Raw genomic sequence first — 12571 nt, forward strand, 5'->3', positions numbered from 1 at the left:
CATGTTCCTATGACTATGAGATTATGCAACTCCCGTTTGCCGGAGGAACACTTTGTGTGCTACCAAACATCACAACGTAACTGGGTGATTTTAAAGGAGCTCTACAGGTGTCTCCAAAGGTACATGTTGGGTTGGCGTATTTCGAGATTAGGATTTGTCACTCCGATTGTCGCAGAGGTATCTCTGGGCCCTCTCGGTAATGCACATCACATAAGCCTTGCAAGCATTGCAACTAATGAGTTAGTTGTGAGATGATGTATTACGAAACGAGTAAAGAGACTTGCCGGTAATGAGATTGAACTAGGTATTGAGATACCGACGATCGAATCTCGGGCAAGTAACATACCGATGACAAAGGGAACAATGTATGTTGTTATGCGGTCTAACCGATAAAGATCTTCGTAGAATATGTAGGAGCCAATATGAGCATCCAGGTTCCGCTATTGGTTATTGACCGGAGACATGTCTCGGTCATGTCTACATTGTTCTCGAACCCGTAGGGTCCGCATGCTTAACGTTACGATGACAGTTCATTATGAGTTTATATATTTTGATGTACCGAAGTTTGTTCGGAGTCCCGGATGTGATCACGGACATGACGAGGAGTCTCGAGATGGTCGAGACATAAAGATTGATATATTGGAAGCCTATGTTTGGACATCGGAAGTGTTCCGGGTGAAATCGGCATTTTACCGGAGTATCGGGAGGTTACCGGAACCCCCCGATAACCTAATGGGCCTTAATGGGCCTAGTGGAGGAAGAGGAGAGGAGGCCTAGGGGCTGCCGCGCGCCCCTCCCCCCCCCTCCCAAGTCCGAATTGGACAAGGAGGGGGGCGGCGCCCCCCTTTTCCTTTATTCCCTCTCCTCCTTCCCCCCCAAGTCCTAATCCAACTAGGGAAAGGAGGGGAGTCCTACTCCCGGTAGGAGTAGGACTCCTCCGGCGCGCCTCCTCCTAGGGCCGGCCGCACCTCCCCTTGCTCCTTTATATACGGGGGCAGGGGGACACCTCTAAACACACAAGTTGATCCTCGTGATCGTTTTCTTAGCCGTGTGCGGTGCCCCCCTCCACCATAGTCCTCGATAATATTGTAGTGGTGCTTAGGCGAAGCCCTGCGACAGTAGAACATCAAGATCATCGCCACGCCGTCGTGCTGACGGAACTCTTCCCCGACACTTTGCTGGATCGGAGTCCGGGGATCGTCATCGAGCTGAACGTGTGCTAAAACTCGAAGGTGCCGTAGTTTCGGTGCTTGATCGGTCGGGCTATGAAGACGTACGACTACATCAACCGCGTTGTCATAACGCTTCCGCTTTCGTTCTACGAGGGTACGTAGACAACACTCTCCCCTCTCGTTGCTATGCATCACCATGATCTTGCGTGTGCGTAGGAATTTTTTTGAAATTACTACGTTCCCAACAGTGGTATCAGAGCCAGGTTTTATGTGTTGATGTTATATGCACGAGTAGAACACAAGTGAGTTGTGGGCGATATAAGTCATACTGCTTACCAGCATGTCATACTTTGGTTCGGCGGTATTGTTGGATGAAGCGGCCCGGACCGACATTACGCGTACGCTTATGCGAGACTGGTTCTACCGACGTGCTTTGCACACAGGTGGCTGGCGGGTGTCAGTTTCTCCAACTTTAGTTGAACCAAGTGTGGCTACGCCCGGTCCTTGCGAAGGTTAAAACAGCACCAACTTGACAAACTATCGTTGTGGTTTTGATGCGTAGGTAAGATTGGTTCTTGCTTAAGCCCGTAGCAGCCACGTAAAACTTGCAACAACAAAGTAGAGGACGTCTAACTTGTTTTTGCAGGGCATGTTGTGATGTGATATGGTCAAGACATGATGCTAAATTTTATTAATATGAGATGATCATGTTTTGTAACCGAGTTATCGGCAACTGGCAGGAGCCATATGGTTGTCGCTTTATTGTATGCAATCCAATTGCGCTGTAATGCTTTACTTTATCACTAAGCGGTAGCGATAGTCGTGGGAGCATAAGATTGGCGAGACGACAACGATGCTACGATGGAGATCAAGGTGTCGCGCCGGTGACGATGGTGATCACGACGGTGCTTCGAAGATGGAGATCACAAGCACAAGATGATGATGGCCATATCATATCACTTATATTGATTGCATGTGATGTTTATCTTTTATGCATCTTATCTTGCTTTGATTGACGATAGCATTATAAGATGATCTCTCACTAATTATCAAGAAGTGTTCTCCCTGAGTATGCACCATTGCGAAAGTTCTTCGTGCTGAGACACCACGTGATGATCGGGTGTGATAGGCTCTACGTTCAAATACAACGGGTGCAAAACAGTTGCACACGCAGAATACTAAGGTTATACTTGACAAGCCAAGCATATACAGATATGGCCTCGGAACACGGAGACCGAAAGGTCGAGCGTGAATCATATAGCAGATATGATCAACATAGTGATGTTCACCAATGAAACTACTCCATCTCACGTGATGATCGGACATGGTTTAGTTGACTTGGATCACGTAATCACTTAGAGGATTAGAGGGATGTTTATCTAAGTGGGAGTTCATAAGTAATATGATTAATTGAACCTAAATTTATCATGAACTTAGTACCTGATAGTATCTTGCTTGTTTATGTTTGATTGTAGATAGATGGCCTGTGCTGTTGTTCCATTGAATTTTAATGTGTTCCTTGAGAAAGCAAAGTTGAAAGATGATGGTAGCAATTACAGGACTGGGTCCGTAACTTGAGGATTATCCTCATTGCTGCACAGAAGAATTACGTCCTAGAAGCACCGCTGGGTGCCAGGCCTGCTGCTAGAGCAACACCAGATGTTATGAACGTCTGGCAGAGCAAAGCTGATGACTACTCGATAGTTCAGTGTGCCATGCTTTACGGCTTAGAATCGGGACTTCAACGCCGTTTTGAACGTCATGGAGCATATGAGATGTTCCAGGAGTTGAAGTTAATATTTCAAGCAAATGCCCGGATTGAGAGATATGAAGTCTCCAATAAGTTCTATAGCTGCAAGATGGAGGAGAACAGTTCTGTCAGTGAGCATATACTCAAAATGTCTGGGTATAATAATCACTTGATTCAATTGGGAGTTAATCTTCCATATGATTGCGTCATTGACAGAATTCTCCAATCACTTCCACCTAGCTACAAGAGCTTCGTGATGAACTATAATATGCAAGGGATGAATAAGACAATTCCCGAGCTCTTCGCAATGCTGAAATCTGCGGAGGTAGAAATCAAAAAGGAGCATCAAGTGTTGATGGTCAACAAGACCACTACTTTCAAGAAAAAGGGCAAAGGGAAGAAGAAGGGGAACTTTAAAAAGAACAGCAAGCAAGTTGCTGCTCAGGAGAAGAAACCCAAATCTGGACCTAAGCCTGAAACTGAGTGCTTCTACTGCAAGTAGACTGGTTACTGGAAGCGGAACTGCCCCAAGTATTTGGCGGATAAGGATGGCAAGGTGAACAAAGGTATATGTGATATACATGTTATTGATGTGTACCTTACTAATGCTCGAAGTAGCACCTGGGTATTTGATACTGGTTCTGTTGCTAATATTTGCAACTTGAAACAGGGACTACGGATTAAGCGAAGATTGGCTAAGGACGAGGTGACGATGCACGTGGGAAATGGTTCCAAAGTCGATGTGATCGCGGTCGGCACGCTACCTCTACATCTACCATTGGGATTAGTATTAGACCTAAATAATTGTTATTTGGTGCCAGCGTTAAGCATGAACATTATATCTGGATCTTGTTTGATGCGAGATGGTTATTCATTTAAATCAGAGAATAATGGTTGTTCTATTTATATGAGTAATATCTTTTATGGTCATGCACCCTTGAAGAGTGGTCTATTCTTATTAAATATCGATAGTAGTGACACACATATTCATAATGTTGAAGCCAAAAGATGCAGAGTTGATAATGATAGTGCAACTTATTTATGGCACTGCCGTTTAGGTCATATCGGTGTAAAGCACATGAAGAAACTCCATACTGATGGAATTTTGGAACCACTTGATTATGAATCACTTGGTACTTGTGAACCGTGTCTTATGGGCAAGATGACCAAAACACCGTTCTCCGGTACTATGGAGAGAGCAACAGATTTATTAGAAATCATACATACAGATGTATGTGGACCGATGAATGTTGAGGCTCGTGGCGGATATCATTATTTTCTCACCTTCACAGATGACTTAAGCAGATATGGGTATATCTACTTAATGAAACATAAGTCTGAAACATTTGAAAAGTTCAAAGAATTTCAGAGTGAAGTTGAAAATCATCGTAACAAGAAAATAAAATTCCTACGATCTAATTGTGGAGGAGAATATTTGAGTTACGAGTTTGGTGTACATTTGAAACAATGCGGAATAGTTTCGCAACTCACGCCACCCGGAACACCACAGCGTAATGGTGTGTCCGAACGTCATAATCGTACTTTACTAGATATGATGCGATCCATGATGTCTCTTACTGATTTACCGCTATCGTTTTGGGGTTATGCTTTAGAGACGGCCGCATTCACGTTAAATAGGGCACCATCAAAATCCGTTGAGACGACGCCTTATGAACTGTGGTTTGGCAAGAAACCAAAGTTGTCGTTTCTGAAAGTTTGGGGCTGCGATGCTTATGTGAAAAAGCTTCAACCTGATAAGCTCGAACCCAAATCGGAGAAATGTGTCTTCATAGGATATCCAAAGGAGACTATTGGATACACCTTCTATCACAGATCTGAAGGCAAGACTTTTGTTGCTAAATTCGGAAACTTTCTGGAGAAGGAGTTTCTCTCGAAAGAAGTGAGTGGGAGGAAAGTAGAACTTGACGAGGTAACTGTACCTGCTCCCTTATTGGAAAGTAGTACATCACAGAAAACTGTTTCTGTGACACCTACACCAGTTAGTGAGGAAGCTAATGATGATGATCATGAAACTTCAGAACAAGATACTACTGAACCTCGTAGATCAACCAGAGTAAGATCCGCACTAGAGTGGTATGGTAATCCTGTTCTGGAAGTCATGCTACTAGATCATGATGAACCTACGAACTATGGAGAAGCGATGGTGAGTCCAGATTCCGCAAAATGGCTGGAAGCCATGAAATCTGAGATGGGATCCATGTATGAGAACAAAGTGTGGACTTTGGTTGACTTGCCCAAAGATCGGCAAGCAATTGAGAATAAATGGATCTTCAAGAAGAAGACTGACGCTGACGGTAATGTTACTATCTACAAAGCTCGACTTGTCGCAAAAGGTTTTCGACAAGTTCAAGGCATTGATTAAGATGAGACCTTCTCACCCGTAGCGATGCTTAAGTCTGTCCGAATCATGTTAACAATTGCCGCATTTTATAATTATGAAATTTGGCAGATGGATGTAAAAACTACATTCCTGAATGGATTTCTGGAAAAAGAGTTGTATATGATGCAACCGGAAGGTTATGTCGATCCAAAGGGAGCTAACAAAGTGTGCAAGCTCCAGCGATCCATTTATGGACTGGTGCAAGCCTCTCGGAGTTGGAATAAACGCTTTGATAGTGTGATCAAAGCATTTGGTTTTGTACAGACTTTTGGAGAAGCCTGTATTTACAAGAAAGTGAGTGGGAGCTCTGTAGCATTTCTGATATTATATGTAGATGACATATTACTAATCGGAAATGATATAGAATTTCTGGATAACATAAAGGGATACTTGAATAAGAGTTTTTCAATGAAAGACCTCGGTGAAGCTGCTTACATATTAGGAATAAAGATCTATAGAGATAGATCAAGACGCTTAATTGGACTTTCACAAAGCACATACCTTGACAAGATTTTGAAGAAGTTCAAAATGGATCAAGCAAAGAAAGCATTCTTGCCTGTGTTACAAGGTGTGAAATTGAGTAAGACTCAATGCCCGACCACTGCAGAAGATAGAGAGAAAATGAAAGATGTTCCCTATGCTTCAGCCATAGGCTCTATCATGTATGCAATGCTGTGTACCAGACCTGATGTGTGCCTTGCTATAAGTCTAGCAGGGAGGTACCAAAGTAATCCAGGAGTGGATCACTGGATAGTGCTCAAGAACATCATGAAGTACCTGAAAAGACTAAGGATATGTTTCTCGTATATGGAGGTGACAAAGAGCTCATCGTAAATGGTTACGTTGATGCAAGCTCTGACACTGATCCGGACGATTCTAAATCGCAAACCGGATACGTGTTTACATTAAACGGTGGAGCTGTCAGTTGGTGCAGTTCTAAACAAAGCATTGTGGCGGGATCTACATGTGAAGCGGAGTGCATAGCTGCTTCGGAAGCAGCAAACGAAGGAGTCTGGATGAAGGAGTTCATATCCGATCTAGGTGTCATACCTAGTGCATCGGGTCCAATGAAAAACTTTTGTGACAATACTGGTGCAATTGCCTTGGCAAAGGAATCCAGATTTCACAAGAGAACCAAGCACATCAAGAGACGCTTCAATTCCATCTGGGATCTAGTCCAGGTGGGAGACATAGAGATTTGCAAGATACATACGGATCTGAATGTAGCAGACCCGTTGACTAAGCCTCTTCCACGAGCAAAACATGATCAACACCAAAGCTCCATGGGTGTTAGAATCATTACTGTGTAATCTAGATTATTGACTCTAGTGCAAGTGGGAGACTGAAGGAAATATGCCCTAGATGCAATAATAAAGTTATTATTTATTTCCTTATATCATGATAAATGTTTATTATTCATGCTAGAATTGTATTATCCGAAAACATAATACTTGTGTGAATACATAGACAAACTAAACGTCACTAGTGTGCCTCTACTTGACTAGCTCGTTAATCAAAGATGGTTATGTTTCCTAACCATAGACATGTGTTGTCATTTGATTAACGGGATCACATCATTAGGAGAATGATGTGATTGACATGACCCATTCCATTAGCTTAGCACTCGATCGTTTAGTATGTTGTTATTGCTTTCTTCATGACTTATACATGTTCCTATGACTATGAGATTATGCAACTCCCGTTTGCCGGAGGAACACTTTGTGTGCTACCAAACATCACAACGTAACTGGGTGATTTTAAAGGAGCTCTACAGGTGTCTCCAAAGGTACATGTTGGGTTGGCGTATTTCGAGATTAGGATTTGTCACTCCGATTGTCGCATAGGTATCTCTGGGCCCTCTCGGTAATGCACATCACATAAGCCTTGCAAGCATTGCAACTAATGAGTTAGTTGCGAGATGATGTATTACGAAACGAGTAAAGAGACTTGCCGGTAACGAGATTGAACTAGGTATTGAGATACCGACGATCGAATCTCGGGCAAGTAACATACCGATGACAAAGGGAACAACGTATGTTGTTATGCGGTCTGACCGATAAAGATCTTCGTAGAATATGTAGGAGCCAATATGAGCATCCAGGTTCCTCTATTGGTTATTGACCGGAGACATGTCTCGGTCATGTCTACATTGTTCTCGAACCCGTAGGGTCCGCATGCTTAATGTTACGATGACAGTTTCATTATGACTTTATATATTTTGATGTACCGAAGTTTGTTCGGAGTCCCGGATGTGATCACGGACATGACGAGGAGTCTCGAAATGGTCGAGACATAAAGATTGATATATTGGAAGCCTATGTTTGGACATCGGAAGTGTTCCGGGTGAAATCGGCATTTTACCGGAGTATCGGGAGGTTACCGGAACCCTCCCGGTAACCTAATGGGCCTTAATGGGCCTAGTGGAGGAAGAGGAGAGGAGGCCTAGGGGCTGCCGCACGCCCCTCCCTCCCCCCCTCCCAAGTCCGAATTGGACAAGGAGGGGGGCGGCGCTCCCCCTTTCCTTTCTTCCCTCTCCTCCTTCCCCCCCAAGTCCTAATCCAACTAGGAAAAGGAGGGGAGTCCTACTCCCGGTAGGAGTAGGACTCCTCCGGCCCGCCTCCTCCTAGGGTCGGCCGCACCTCCCCTTTCTCCTTTATATACGGGGGCAGGGGGACACCTCTAAACACACAAGTTGATCCTCGTGATCGTTTTCTTAGCCGTGTGCGGTGCCCCCCTCCACCATAGTCCTCGGTAATATTGTAGTGGTGCTTAGGCGAAGCCCTGTGACAGTAGAACATCAAGATCGTCGCCACGCCGTCGTGCTGATGGAACTCTGCCCCGACACTTTGCTGGATCGGAGTCCGGGGATCGTCATCGAGCTGAACGTGTGCTAAAACTCGGAGGTGCCGTAGTTTCGGTGCTTGATCGGTCGGGCTGTGAAGACGTACAACTACATCAGCCGCGTTGTCATAACGCTTCCGCTTTCGGTCTACGAGGGTACGTAGACAACACTCTCCCCTCTCGTTGCTATGCATCACCATGATCTTGCGTGTGCGTAGGAATTTTTTTCAAATTACTACGTTCCCAACATGCATAACATTGTGAATTCATCATGTGTTAAGTTTCTACTGTGGATCATGCCCAAGTGCAACTCTAACTGCCTACAACATGCGGTCGTCCGGGGAGGCCGCTGCGACGGCATGTTTACGTCAACCATAAACCCTAGATCACTATGTGTGATTCATATCATCTAGCATGCTAGGTTTAGACGACGAGATTAGATGGCAAACCTTGGGCCGCAGAGTAGACAGCAGCGACGTGCAAGACGAGGGTTAGATGAAAGATGGCGGCGACGTGGAAGACGAGGGCCGCGGTGTAGACGTCGCCGACGTAGGTCGACGCGGGCCGGATCTGCGGCGAGCGGACGACAGCGCGGTCAGTCGCAACCGACAAGTCGCCCGACGGCAACGTGCAAGACGAGGGTTAGATGGAAGACAGCGGCGACGTGGAAGACGAGGGCCGCGGTGTAGACGTCGCCGACGTAGGTCGACGCGGGCCGGATCCATGGCGACGTTCAGATGCGGCGTCGGATGGGGTTTAGTCGGCGGCGATCGGCCGCGGCGGCGATCGCACAGTTGGAAGATGGACATGATCGACGTGCGTGATCGTCAGGCGGGCGAGAAGATCGTGCAGACGCCTTTTTTTCCTCTACACGCGCGGCGGTCTTTTTTTTCATTCCTCAAGGTATACGGACGTCGGTATACGGTATGATAAGAGGTGGGCATACCTTTCTTCTATATGACTATTATGCCCTTCTACGTTTGGGGGGAAGGGGGGTCTACCGAAGCAAGCCCCTAATATGTTTCCTATGATTTAGTATAATCTACGACCGAAGGTATTTGCTTTATGTTACCCAGCAAGTATCAGAGATATGAGGACTATCGTCGTGGAAACAACAGCCTTGGAAGAGTGGCGCCGTTGGGTTGCTGGTGGTGTATTTCATTCTTGGCACCGAAGTGGCATACATGCTTAGGTGCATCGGAGTCAAAAAGACGTGCTGCTACCTCTTGCTGTCTCTCCATTCGGCATATGACTTCTAATCCGTCCAACATACAGTTTTTTTTGTTTTGGACTGCACCTTTATAATTTGGCTTTGCTGAATTCACTATATTTACTTCAATTCGCTTTTGAGTTAGCAATAATGACCAGTTAACAATGTTTTAGCTGATGATTCCGGACAATATCGACCGGTTCATTGAGCAGAGTGGTGGGAAGTTCCAGAACACCCTTTCCAAATATAATTTCCTTTTCATCATTGTGAAGGTTGATTTTACCTATTTAACTTAAATGGCGACCTCCCTGCACTCCCAGTTTTTGCTTAGGATTCTCATTTAAATGGTGAGCAATCAGATTCCGAATATCGACTCTTTAGTACTATTTTATTATTTTAAGAAAATAGGAGCAATGTGATTTTTTTTCTCTAGAGACTGGAATTGAATAGTTAGATTCTTTGGGTCCTGTCCTATTATTGAAAAAGACTTTCGCCCCGCTTTATATATAAAACAATGATCACAACAACGCAATGCAAACACACGCCACCAACACATACGTACACATCTAAAACATGATACATAGGCACTGATCGCAGCAACACTATCCCTAACACTACAAGAGCAGCCGGGAGCTCAACGAAGAAATGAAGCCCCATACAACGAACCGTGGGCTTCAAGGCGACGCCTTCAAGAAAGATACGACACTGGAGCGCCGCCATCGCCCGATCCAAGGATCAGAGTTTTCCCTAAAGCCGCACGGCGAACAGTGAGAGCCGTGATAACGCCTTCAAGAAGGGAACGAGATTCGCCGCCGCCAGTCCGTGCGAAGATAGAGCAGGTTTACGCCCCGCCCAAAAATCACCGCCATCGAACACCACACACCGGCTACCATGCCGCCCACACGGCCACGGCCACCGTGCAGCACCAAGCCACGGGCTCTGCCCATGAGCACCGCACAACCACCATCAGGGTCGCCGCCCTGGCATCCAAGACCTTAACACCACCTCACCCGAGATCCGCCGCTGCCCAAACCAAAGAGACGAGCGGGAAGGACTTGCCTTTCACACCCCTGGGCAGCCCCTAGCGCCGAGACCCAATAAGCTGGCCAAAACTGGCCTCCATCAACCCATCCTACAGCATCGGGCATGAGACGAGCTAGGTCCTACGGCACCGTGTGTGAGAGGAGGTCGGTCCTGCTGCACCGTGCGCGAGACGAGCTCGCTCTTGCTACACCATGCGCAAGACGAGATCGGTCCTGCCGCACCGGGTGCGAGATGAGCGATGGACCATATCTGAGAGAAAGCCAGCCCTTCGGCAAAAGTAGCGCCAGGACGACGAGGAGACGAATCGAAGGCCGACACAGGTCACCTACGAGCGAGCTGACGCCGGAACAAGCCAGTCGCCGCTGCAACCAACCTGCCACCTCAGGAGCCGCTCAACGACAGGCCGACGCCGGAGAAGACAAGCCGCTGCCATGAAACGGCCCGGACCACCGCCATGAGCCACCACCACACCGTGCCAGCCCACCTCCACACCAGGACCCTCATGGACAGCCCCAAGCCGCCTGCTGGCGGCCATGGGTCAGATTCGAGCCGATCTGGCCGGCAACCACCGCCACGAGCAGCCGCAGCTGGCGTGCCGCCGTGGTCCACGGTCATCGCCACGACCCACCAGGTCGCAGCCCGCCCCCTCGCCACCTGACGTCCACACGCCCGCCATACCGTATCGGATCTGGACGGGGTCGCCGTCGCCAAGTGTGCACCACTGCCCCGGTCACCAACTGCCAGCCGGCCAAACCAGCCGAGGCCTCACCGCTGCCACGGACGACCACCGCCGCACCACAACCTCGGCGCCGTCCGCAGCCCTTGCCGCCCGCAGCCCGCGTCGCCATGGGGCCGGATCTGGCGGAACCGCGCTGCACCAACCCCGTCCACCGCCCCCGGCCACCCAGCACGCTCCGCCACCATGGTGCCCGTCGCGCAGCCAGCAAACCACCGTCGCTGCACAGCTCCGGCGCCCCGCCACGCTGCAGCGCCCGCCGCCAGCGCCGCACCCTAGCCCGGCCGTCCCGTCCCGCCCAGGGCCCCGCGCGAGAGGACGAAGACTCCCCGCCGCCGCCGCCGCCAGCCGCGCTTCGCCCGGCTGCGCCCCCTGGCGGCGGCGAGGGAGGAAGGAGAAGAGGAGGGGGAGCCCCGGCGGTGGCGGCTAGGGTTCCCTCCTTACCATTTGTGGCTAACAGATGCATCCGTTCGACTAGGCATTATCATGTATTGCATCGTAGTATCATTTTTGCATAGGATAAATACCTACTTTTGCTAAAGGTTACTTTTCTTCATAAAATTTAATTCATGATGTCGTTTTGCCTGTTGTAGTACCTTCAACATAGAAGCAGTAGTGGTCTGCTCCCCCAAGATCTATAACTCGTGGATATGGCATAGGGAGCAGATGAAATGGGAATAAGAGGATCCCCGACGCGTGCACATATTCTTGCTACCTCATGGCTGACGGTGAGCAGATGAAATGGGAATAAGAGGATCCCCGACGCGTGCACATATTCTTGCTACCTGACGGCTGACGGTGAGGATGAGCACCGAGTTGCAAACGTGTGTCCCTTCCCCGCAAACTACATTTCCTTTCAGTTAACCAAATCAGCATCTTGTTTTTTTTCTTTTTTGCGAACAAACCTATGGTTGGATGGTTAGAGAGACTGTGGTATCCCAGCCCACCACGATTCAAATCCTGCTGCTCGCATTTATTCCTGAATTTATGTCACGATTTCCGGTGATGCGCATTCAGTGGAAGGAGACGTTCTCGTCGACGACGAGGCACCTACGGTGATCAACTTCGTAAATCTCAAGATGATATGCCGGCTCAGTCTTTCGAAGGTGCTCATAGGGGTAGAGTGTGCGTATGTGCGTTCATAGGGGTGAGTGTATGCGTGTGTATATGAGCGCTTGTGTCTGTACTGATGTTCAAAAAAGCATCTTGTTTTTTTCCTACTTTTTTTTGAAAAAAGGCAAAAGATTTGCCATTTCATTGATTAGGAAAGAAGTTATCGAACAAGGGCCGCAAGGCGGCAAAATAAAATGTCTACTCTCGCGGCATTACAACACTCATGTGCTTTGCACCCGCCACTGCCCAAAGAGACACCTCTTCTTTGATCTTACAGATTAGGACCATGAAAGGGATGGCCGTG

Source organism: Triticum urartu, chromosome 1 (assembly GCF_003073215.2).
Source record: "Triticum urartu cultivar G1812 chromosome 1, Tu2.1, whole genome shotgun sequence".
Taxonomy (NCBI): domain Eukaryota; kingdom Viridiplantae; phylum Streptophyta; class Magnoliopsida; order Poales; family Poaceae; genus Triticum; species Triticum urartu.